The sequence below is a fragment of the Fulmarus glacialis genome, unplaced genomic scaffold (assembly GCF_000690835.1).
Source record: "Fulmarus glacialis isolate BGI_N327 unplaced genomic scaffold, ASM69083v1 scaffold11288, whole genome shotgun sequence".
Lineage (NCBI taxonomy): Eukaryota > Metazoa > Chordata > Aves > Procellariiformes > Procellariidae > Fulmarus > Fulmarus glacialis.
Window position 1 is genome coordinate 32,506 of NW_009230165.1, and position 9,086 is coordinate 41,591.

The window sequence follows — 9,086 nt, forward strand, 5'->3', positions numbered from 1 at the left end:
ACTGACATTAGAACGCTTGTACGCAAGGTAATTCAGTGCAATTTGAATAATGGTGAAGTAGCCTGAGAGAGAACCTGATAACTTGGAGCCTTGTACAGTGACGCTTAATGTTTAGGACTACTTATATACACTTATGAAAACACATTGCTTTTAAAAAAAAAAAAAGGCATTTTCTTTTCTTAGGACATTGTTTGATATTTGTATGGTGATCTGTGGCTTAATTTCCTGTGAGATCTAGCTGGGTTCTATGTTATCCTTTTGAATATTTGTGTGTGGATCAACCGCTGTATTTTTATGAGTGTGATGTAATGGAATTTCTGTGCTTTTTGTTACATTGTTTTTAATTGCATTTTTCATTAGATAGCTTGTGAATTGGAAGCTAACTGCTAAAAAGCAATGTTGTTTATACCTTTTTGTTTTACAACAAATGTTTTACAACATTTCCTTTTGTTTAGTGACAGTTCTCCCCTTAGTAGGCTCATAGATACAATTCTTATTAGGTTCAAGTTCATCGATCAAAACTTACGCTGATGTAAACTTCTGCTTAAGAAGAACAAAATGAAAATACAGCTTGTCGCCAAGACTAGCTCTTTCTGTGACCATATTTTATATTACAATGTCAACTGTTGTATATAGTAACATTCACCATCACTTACCAGGTTAGGTGTCCAAACTGAAGTCATCTATTTGTTTAATTTCTCTCCCATCTGGTGACAGGCACCTGGCTTCTGAATTCAACACCAAAGTGTGACACGGAATGCTATCAAAAGGCAACTTCCTCAGAACTATTTCTGAAGGAAAAGAGGCTTATACACTGTAAAACAGTATTGCTTCCTGGGGCTCTTAAGGACTTCTCTGTGCACAAGGGAAAGAAAAATGGAGTTGATGCAGTATAGGAAAAGTGTAAGTCTCAAAAAACCCTCAAAACACCAGTATACTACAGATTATTTTAAAAAGCCTATAAAGTTGGTTGTTGTGGGGGGAAAGGGGCAGGGGGGCTTGAGATCCCAGCGTATGTGGAAAATGTTAGTCGAAACTGTGTATAGCACAGGTAATCTTTGTGGGTCTCAATACTGAGATTTCAGTCTTTTAAAGGGAATCTGAAATTCTCTAAGAAAAATTTGTACCACTGCTTTGTTTCATTGTTACACTTTTCAGGATGTGTTTTCTCTGGTTTTAAGTTTGGCAGAGCTTTTAAATGTGGCACCAGCATGAGACTTTTATTTTCCTTTCCCAGGAGACATGTTCTGTGATCCTATCGCTCAGAGGCTGCTTTGAGAAATGGATCGAGTGTTGTATGTAGCAGCAATGATAGCAGAGCCATTGCTTGACTATTTTAATGATTTGCTATTGGCACTATATGCTGAACGTGACTAAACTGTGTTTGTGTACTGTGTAATAGGAGACCTACATATGCTGTAAATAAGATGTGCTATCTGGACAGGTATGATGCCTTTTCATTATGAGTTAGAAAATACTCTTATTTGTGATGCCAAAAGTGAGCTGAGCTCACTCTTCCCCAATGAATGGAAGGAGAAGATTCTTCAGTTTCCACACCATAGTACTTTATATTGCAAATATCACTTATTTTCATCTTTTTTTCCCATAAATTTACTTAATCAAACCAAGGTTTAGTCAGGAAAACCTCTCTGCTCCTTCTATTTCCATTCCAGAGAGAATACTGTCAAAAGAGTCTGCCAGGTTAGCAGTCTCCAAATAGCCATGTATTTGCTAAAGCCTAAAGCTTTAGCTTTCACTACAGGTTCACACAGTGTTCTTAAATCAAGCAGTTAGCACAGTGGAGCCTCGTGGCTGACCATTTGGTGTTGTTAATGTAGAAGCTAGTAAGAAGTACAATTCTGAAGCAATAAGAGAAGATGGCTTGCTTAGGTTGCATGCAAAGATCATATCAAAGTGTCTGCAGGTTTTAGTTGGACGTCCGCATGCAGGTTGTAAGGGGAAACCAAACACCACACTCCTTGCATCTATTTGTTAAATCTTGAAAATTGAGAGCTCAGATTGGCAGGTATATAATGTTGGGAGGGGGAGAGGGGTTGGTTTGTTTTTGTAGTGGTGGGTTTTGTTTTCTTTTGGTTTTTAGCAAAATCAGATTTTCATCAGATACTCTTGTTTAGTTTGTCATTACCTGGTAGGATGACTAGAATGAGAATGACAGTTACTTTTTTTACAAAACAGTATTCTTGGAGGTTCTTAGAATGACGGTGCCATTTCAGTCATACACGCAGCAGTAATGGTCTCTACCTGTCAGGGTATGCTAGATCCGATGTTAGATAGAGACCTGTGCATTGTGCAATTAGGGGAGAAAGACACTATGAAAGGCTAGTTTTGAGCAAGTGAAAAAAATCTCATCTAACAGCTGTTTGAAGTATTTTGGAGGAGTTAAAATAACTAGGATTTCATGTATCTCATTCTGTAAAAAACATTCATTTTCCAGATACTGACAGGAAAACTTTTTATGTTGACTGTTAATGATAGCAATAGGTGTGTCTGAGCGAGGTGAAGATGCTGCTAAATGTTAAGATATGTGGTATGTATCACAAGATAAATATTTTAAGTAGTTTAGAAAAGTAAATTATCAAATAATTGTCTGTGTATATGTACGTATGTGGATGGTAAAACAAAAAATGCTCACGTCTGCTATCACATTACTAAGCTACCATGACTTAATCCAGAAATGTACCTGCATGTGAGACTTTAGAACTGGTACACTTCTCTACCTGGTTTATTGTGTTTACTAATGTATATTTTTCTAAATATACAGATATTTCAATCTAAAAATTCTATATTTATCTGTAATTTCTATCTGTTTTGGACAGTGCATGAGGTGCTGTAAAATTCTGTACATATAGAGACCTACAGAAGAAACACTGTAGTTGCCCTGTGAATGAAAAGTTACAAAAAAAGTACAGTCGGTATGCCAAGATCCGCAAGTTATTTCCTTAAATGCACCAAAAATTCCCTTACGTGTGCACCAGTCTCAACTTTAATGTAAATACTTCGGTGCATGTGTACACAAGTGATTACCTTGCTGTCTCTAAATATTACACTAGCAGGTCTACTTTAGGTTCTACATCATGTGACAAGATGCAGTCAATTAAAGTTTAGTGGGATAATTATAATGGGATATGTCATCTTGTGTAGATTTATAAAGGTCTTTCAAAGTGTTCTGCAAATATAAAATGAAAGTAAAATTGGAGCAGAATCACAGACCGACATAGGCAAGGGAAATCAAATTTATAACCAATGCAGGATCCTTAACTTGTGCCGTGTTCTCCGATCAGCGCGGCTCTGTGTACTTAGCCGTACAAAGCTTTGTGGAGCAGGATGGCAGATCAGCTCATCGCTTTTGAAGCTGTGTTTATATAAGCTGTCACATCTTGGATAGGCTCAAAATGTGACGCTTTGTTCCCAATCCTCTGTACAATTCTAACTCATTGCATCTTTTCAAACCAGACCTAAACGACTTGCACTACAAATTGCCTGCAGTTCAGTGTTCAGGAAGCCATCTGTTTTTTGTTTGTTTTGAAGAGGGTGATTCAGATAAGAAATAGGAAAACTTTTTCTCTTTTAAACGCAGAAAATTCCTGGCCAGGTACCCTTTGGAGCCAAGCTTGCCTCGCTGCTATGCTTAAGGACCAGGGGAGAATGATCAAGTAGAGCACCACTCCAGAAATCAGGAGATGTGGGTTATTACCCATCTTTACACGAGCTATTGTTGTGAACACAAACAAATTCAAACTTCCTTTACCTATTCCTTGGTTTCCCATCCAGTCTTCATCAATCTTGCTTCTTCATTCAGACTGAACTTGGAGGCAGATGCTGTTTCTCAATGCATCTATAGTGCCTACTGCAGTAGATTGATTCCCCGTCACTCACTGTGCCTGTAGGTACAGCTTGAAGACAAACTACAGGTGGAAGTCTGTTGCATCTATCATGCAAATGTATATGGACTGTTTGCTTCATGTAGGGTTTCCTGCCTCACCCAAATTCTGAAGAGTTAATGTACCGTATTGTTATTGCCAAACTTCATGAGGCTACATTTGCAAAAGTTGAGAAATCAATTTATCGATGTCTAGGTAGTGGTTATTGGATACAAAGACTTGTAGTCTGCTAGGCCTCTTGCCTTAAATCCCCCTCCCACTGTCAGTCCCTACACAAAACCTCTCCGGGGCCATTAAAAGGATTTCTGTAGTTAAAGGTACTTTCATTTGCTTTCTCTGGTGGACTGTCATTACTGAAGGTGGTGAAGTCCTGGCCCAATTTTTTTTTTGTTGGGTTTCTTTTTTTGGCCTACCCTTCTTGGTTTTCATGTATTTTTAACAAGCTTACTGATGGAAATTGTCTGGGATTCTCAACTTGTGTCTTGTAGAGGAACTAGTGGTCAATATAAACATCAGTACGTAAGATGGGTATGACTTACTGTTTTCAATCCCAGGACAGACAGATACTTAAAAAAAAAAAAAAAAAAAAAAAAGAGTGAAAACACTTGTAAAATAACCAATTTTCAGAGGCAGCTTTGGGTCCAAACATACTACAAGTGCACTGATGTGCACACACATGCATATAAATATATAAATAAAACTTAGGGGTAAGTACCGCAAGTAAGTCAGACAGTATCTGCTAATTTACCTGAATTCTCCATAGTGGGATACTGTTCCACAAACTGTCACGTTAAACTGCTGAGTTCTCAGTTCAGTTGCCGGTACTGCAGCTGGAATTTACCTCTACAGGCTTAAAAACAAACTCCAGCTTGGTGAAGGCTGTTAAGCAGTTTCACCTCCAAATAGCATTTTTTTTTTAAGTAGGGTTTCAGCAATATTTGTATTTTATAGAATAAATTATACTTAAAGTAAATGTGAATTTTGTTCTCAATATTTTAACCCTTTCTCACGCTAGTTGGGTATGGAGTTCCTTTTGCTGCCAAGGCAGTGGTTGGATGTGGAATACTTACTGACCAACCTGCCAGGCTAACATAGTTGAAGTAGTCCTGGAAACACTTTCTCCCATTTATCCTTTTCCTTTTAATGTCATTTAATGTCCATGCTAATGCTTGTCCATGCAAGTTTGGCTGTCCTCACGGCTGATCCAAGTATTACTCCATATGTCGCCAACATTTACCTAGAACACAATAAAACCTCTTCCAAAAACCCAAGTAACTTCTCCATTATTGACCTCTTACATGATACACAGTGTAGAGCAAAATGAATGGCACTGCTTTGTACAGTTCTGGGGGTGGCAGCAAAATTCTTGGCTGCAAAAAAGATTTTTTTGGACTGATTTTTGTTGGTTTAGGTCTTGTACACAATTATATAAGGAGATAACTGTTGAAATGTATTTTTCCCCCTTTAAAAACACACGTTGAGCATGCCTTCCCCTCCCTCATCATATATTGCCCGTGTCTAACATTCGTGTCCTGTGGTGTAAGAAGGGGAACCGCTTCCTTAGGTTTTAAAATACAAGAAAGTTTGCTGCTCTCCCACCCCAAACTGGGTTAAGAACTGTAAAATCTTGGTGAAGTGTTTGGATTTAAATGTGTATTAGAAGTCTGTCACCGCGCATTTCCTTACCTTGCTTGTTCTCACAACTGGTTTTGCCTGTTGGAAGCTCTCGTGGTTTTTTCTTCTGCAGCATATTAAATTAAACTGGATTTGACATTTGTAAAACTTAAAAAACTGCTCTCCTGTAAAAAAATACTCTTTCTTTAGCTGAAAGCATCCTACAAAAAATCTTAACTATTAGCTAAACTTTCTAATGTAAACCTGAAGATGATTTAGTACCTAATTGTTACTTGATTACAATACTGTAGAGCAGGCCTAGGAAATGGGACTTGTTAGCATTCTGACTTCATATTGATAAAGTCAGCTAATACATAGGACATTTTAAAATTGTGACTTGTTTTCTAAAACCCCCATTGTCTTTTTCACAGCTAATATTTTCACAATAAACACAGCCAAACATAAAAACGTTAATGTACAAATTGTGAAATTCTGTTAATTCCCAACAAAATATTTTTGTACATAATAAAGATTTAATATTGAAAAAAATGTAATTAGCTTTTTTCGGATTTTTTTTTGGTCATACTCTGAATTTTAGCCAAATAAGGAAGCTATCGAGAAGCAATCTGCGCACATCTGCCTTTTATCTTTACCCAGTCCTTTACTGCTGAAAACTGGCTGCATATTAACACACCAAGTATTTCCTGCTAGTACACGAATGTGTTAGTGTGCTAGTACCAAATACTACACGGCCCAGCTCGTCTGCACAGATTGGGCTTTGGTTTGTTCAGTGCAGCACCGCTGGTATAGCGTGTTTGGTCCCCATGTAGTGCTCGAAGTTCAGAAAAGGAACGTTTTAGTTGGTTTTTTGTAGCTTGATGTTCTTGAGCGCGCCAAATCCCCATTCAACGTACAGAGCTCCTGAGGCATCTTCACCCATCCTATAAATGTCATTGCTGAATTTGGGCTCTTCCAAGCGCTGCAGCACTAAGGGAGTCATTCTCCTGGGCCCACTCTGCATGCAATTAGCCAGTGTACAAAAGCCCAAGGGACTCAGGACTGCAGCTTGTATTAGGCGAGTGCTGGTTACCGACAGCAAGGCTGAGGCTGTTGGCCTCTGGAGACAGCGCAGGCTCCTTGAAAAGAGACCCCATCCTCCCTGAGCCGATTCTGAATTGCAAAGGTGTGGGTGCTCCTCCCCTTCCTCCTGGGGAATGCGGAAGTATAGCAAAGGGAAGCAACGTTTTGGGGAAGGAAGTCAGGGTGTGAAATCGAACCTTTTATGAAACAAGCTCCAACCTTCTCTGAAGGACCCTACAGCCCTTTTACTACCTCCATTTTCTAGGGAAGACCCCATCTAACCTTTAAAAAGCATTTTCTGTATGGGGCCAGCCTGGCACAAGAAATCACTGTTTTATCTAAGATGTAGTAGATGCACATCCAGCTTGTCTAAAGTGGATTCTGAATTAATTAGGATCAATGCAGCCAGAGCTGGGTCCCTCAGCTATCCTCATTTAGCTTAGGGAAGGGCAGGACAAATGTTACTTGGAGAGAGATGTATTGCTTCTGCTGTTCCCTTCCATCTTCATATCCCCAGTCTGAGCTATTTTTAATATTAATGTGCATAAGGATCCTGCTTTCAAGAGCGTGGAAGAAGGAACTGGAGGGAAAATGATGAACATATAAACTGCCTTAGTGTTTCTTTTTTCTCCCTGTCTGTGCTGCTAACTCAGTTCTAAAAAGGCCATCCCAGGCTACCTGCTGGTCTGGAGGTGCTTCTGTGTCACAGAAGTGCTGCCAAGTGGAGGAAAGCTGGGAAATCCTTCCACAAAGAGCACATAAAAGGACAAAGCCAAGACTGAAGTGCAACCAATGGCTGCTGCAGACACACCGATCAATCCTAAAAGTATGGCAGCAGATGAGGCGAGGAGCCACGAGACCCAAGCAACCATCTTCATGACTAGAGGAAGCAGCAGAAGTCTGCGGTCTCTGGGGCACATCACCGTTTGCCCAAGTGCCTCCCGTGTTGTGTGAGTCCGAGGCTGCCCTGGCTCCTGCCTCTGTCCCCCTGAGCAGAGGCCCCGGTGCTGCTGCCCCTGTGACCCCTCCCTCCTTTTTGGGCGTCTGCACCCTCCCCTGCTCCCACCTCAGGCGCAGGGCACAGGTGCTAGGCCTGCACAGGAGGTGAGGTATCGCACATAAACCACAATGGTGGTGCCTCATGCACCATTTCCCCGAGTTCCTGTCTGTCTAAGGGTTACAAGCAGCAGGACTCTGTAAGGGAGCACAGTGCCTTCGTCCTCCTTGGCTGCAGTTACCAGCAGGCAAGTTGTGAAGCTGCTAGGGCTCCCCAGTACCACAAACGCTGCCAGCCCCTCCGGTGCCCTCACCCTGGCTTTGTCAGCAGCCTTTATACTCCTCAGCCTGAACCTGTTCCGTGGATTTAGCTGAAGCAAAAGACTGATCTGCATCTGAAAGCAAAATAGCAGCAAACAAACAAAACCTTCTCTTTTTTTAATGTTTCTATAGAACACCTAGGGTTTGTTGGTTCCCCCCCCCCCCCCCCTTTAAACAAATCCCCTCTCCTACATATGTGACACAGCACACACACCCTGAAAGCAATTATGCAATATAGTGCGCATCAGGCTTACACCAAAACTCTACAAGGAAGATCAGAGCACATGGGCAGCAGCACTACGTGGATGCCCATATATCCCCTTGCCATCTGTGTACACCGTCTTTCAAGGCCAAGGGAATGACTGGAATCCCCCCAAAAAAGAACAATGGAAATCACATGCATGAGGTTGTAAGTTATTCTATTGTTTTGACATAACATTTAATAGAAAGTTTTGATAAATTAGTTAGTTACAGAGGCAACTTTTGAGTAGTGATTGGCAAAAGACTTTCCCATTTACAAACACACATCAGTCCCAGAAGCAGAGTAACATGCTTCCATCCTCCTAAAGGACATTTCCATATACACCAGTGCAAGGTTCAGGCAACACCATCAGCTTCATTTAACAGATGAGACACAGAAACGCCAACGGCTCGGGTGCAAGGCTCTCAGGGTATGGAAAGGTACCACAGTGCTTTTCTGCAAAGTCCACTTCCTCAGGGAAAGCCTAACTGACAGGAGTTTTTAAAGACCTCTCAGACAATCTGCTCAAGACCGTGTGGGAACGGAGCAGAAAACTGAACCTAGGACTCCTACGCAACTAGCTAAGCTGCAGGGCCTGGTTACTGATCACCCCCCCTACACACGCAGGTGCCTGCTCGTTTGCCTGTCAGCCATCTCACAATCTTATCTGAAAGCGCTGATATTCCACTTACCTGGAACATCATCTTCCCAAGCCCATATTTACAGTGATCTCTGCTGCATTTCTGTCCCACCCGCATAATTACAAAAAATTACAATGAAAAAAAGGCAAAACAGTTCAAAGCACAAAGTGCTTTACTAACATTTTTTTGTTAGTCAAAGAAACAAGCAAAACATCTGCACTTAAAATGTCATATGGGTAAAACGATCATTTTTGTGGAGTGCGGCAGGGACATTTCATGCGCACATACCAA